The sequence below is a fragment of the Carassius auratus genome, chromosome 48, assembly GCF_003368295.1.
Source record: "Carassius auratus strain Wakin chromosome 48, ASM336829v1, whole genome shotgun sequence".
Lineage (NCBI taxonomy): Eukaryota > Metazoa > Chordata > Actinopteri > Cypriniformes > Cyprinidae > Carassius > Carassius auratus.
Window position 1 is genome coordinate 10,898,858 of NC_039290.1, and position 2,869 is coordinate 10,901,726.

The following is a 2,869-nucleotide window of genomic DNA, read 5'->3' on the forward strand; positions in this document are numbered from 1 at the left end:
ATTATTAAATTAAGAAGTATTTTATCACACTTTTCATTATATATATATATATATATATATATATATATATATATATATTTTTTTTTTTTTTTTTTTTTTTTTTTTTTCAAATATAGATTTTAGCACAATTATTGATAGTTTAGATCGTTTAGGCAAAGACATCACAATGTTGTGAGTAAATCAACTTGAATTTGGAGCAGGACTAACTGTTTATCTGACCAGTGTACAGTAAACCTGTTTGAAAGCTTTGGATCACTGGTAACATGTGAACTATTTGTTTTGTGTGTATGTGTGTGTGCATAGCTCCAGCTGAATTATCTGGGTAACTATGTGCTGACCACTTGGACATACGAACACGGATGTGGGATCTGTGATGATGATTTGCTGGACTTGAGCAGTCTGTCTGTGAGTGGCCGACACAAACACAATCTGACAAACCTGTGCTGTGTGCTTTAGGAGGATGAGACTGTGTGTGTGTGTGTGTGTGTGTGTGTAGGAGGAGGAGATGCCGCTGGTGCATGTCACTGTGTTTATTGAGCAGCCAACGCCGTTTCTGGAAGATTTCCTGGAGAGACTCGTAACTTTGAACTACCCACACACATGCATACGACTCTTCATACACAACAACGTATGTACACAACAACAACAATGTACATTTTAAATGATTAAATAAAATTATTTAATTATTTAATTTTCATACACAACTTATGTACACAATAACAACAACATAGATTTTAAATGAATACATTAAATTATTCAATTTTATTTTCATACATGATGTAATTTCACACTAGATCTCAACCAATAATAATTTACAGATTCGATTGTTTTATGCTTTGATTTGATTACCACCGTTTTTATAATACATGATACATTATAAAAACATGCAACACAATATTGCTGAAAAAAATAAAACGTTTTATAAGGCCGTGTTATTATAAAATAATATGAATTCAGAGTTGTTTTTCTCTCCAAACACTAAACTAGGTTTGTTTATTTTTCATCACTCTGATTTATACAACATTTTGCTCCTAAAACACAGTGAAAATGCTTGTTTTCTGTCTGTTGACAGTATTTTCTGATTTATGGAGGGATAAAAAGAGAAATCCTCAAACTCTAATAATATGATGACAAAATCAAACATGAATTGAATCTGAAATCAGATTTCCGTTCTTAGTGCATATTTGTTTAGACAATTCTTTTAGATTTCAGAGGCACTAATGTAGAGACAGATGTGAGCGCAGACGAACCCTGTGTGTGTGTGTGTGTGTGCAAGTGAGCGCAAGTGTGTGTTTGTAGGAGTGTGAGCGTGCATGTGTGAGTGCACATGTATGTGTGAGTAAATCAGCAGCTGGTGTGTGTGTCTCTCTCATGATGAACGGTTATCTGGAGGTTGTGAGAATGTTCCTACAGTCGATATTGACCTGAATCAGATCCAGTTTGAGAAAGACTACATCGCTCCTGTGACGGAGAAGCTGTACCCAGGATACTATCCGAAGGTACTTTTTGATTCAGCAGTTAATTTGCATCATGGCTCATATATGTATTAAAATGTTTATTTTAATGTAAGAGTTTTTTGTTTCTGAAGGAAGTCTCTTCTGTTCAGTAAGGCAGAGCATAAGCTGGTATGAGATTCTGACGGAACGATAACCTTAGATAAAAATATAAAGTTTCACGATCAAAGCTCTAAAATATTTCATTTATAAATGTCTGGGTAAAAAAAATAAAAAATAAAAACTTTTCCCACTGAACACAATACATTTAATTTTTAAGGAGCATAGAACATTTTGGAACAGTAAACATGTCAGGCTAAATAATTAAAATAAATCATTGAATTATTCTTAATTAAATTAAGTGCAGTCACTTAAGTGAGCCTAAACCTGCAGCTCAATGATCAAAAACATAATTTCTGTAAAAAAAAAAAAAAAAAAAAAAATGGCAGTCATTAAACCTGCAGCTTAACAAGGTTTCTGGAGACATGCTCGGTTCGTAGACGTTCCTCTTTCAGCAGAAGTTATGATGCAGGAAGGTTCAGCTGAGCGGTGAGGTAAAGGATAGCTGTGTTTCCACCGCAGGAACTTTACCCAGGAACTAAGGACTTCAGGCTGGTGCTCGGTGTGTGCCCCTCAGAAAGTCCCTGCTGGCGAGGTGGTACTTTTTCAAAGTTCCGCAACTTTTGGGGGCGGGGCTTGGGCACTGAGCATGCTGATTGGTTGAGTTCACGCAGCAAGGTGAATTCAACCAACATTTATTCGGATCATTTTCAAAATATTACTGTTATTGTGTCATTAAGTATTACAAAGACAGCACTTATTTAAAAATGTGTTTCGCCGATTTCGGAGATGGTCAGCTCCACTTGGAGCTCAGTGCTGATGTATCCATCGAGAGCAGCCTCACCAATGTGTGTCTCTTCAGTGGTTAAACATAAAATATCATTCGTTTGGGTAAATCTAACAGGTTATCTTTGGTCAGTATTCAATTTATCTATATGTTCAAATGAGAATAAAAAAAGACAAATTTATATAATTTTCCGTTTCATTGTAATGGCTGTATACACACATTTCCCTGAACCAAGCACATTTCTGCTGCTATTATTATTATTAAATGAAAACGAAAGGAGGCAGTGGTATTTGAGATCCTATTTCGGTTTATTGTAAATGTACAGAGAGGAAAATAGCAGTAGCCAAGACGAGCTGACTGAAGTTATCAAAGGGTTAGTTCACCCAAAAATCTAAATTATGTCATTAATAACTCACCCTCATGTCGTTCCAAACCAGTGAGACCTCAGTTTATCTTCAGAACACAGATTAAGATATTTTAGATTTAGACCGAGAGCTCTCAGTCCCTCCATTGAAGCTGTGTGTACGGT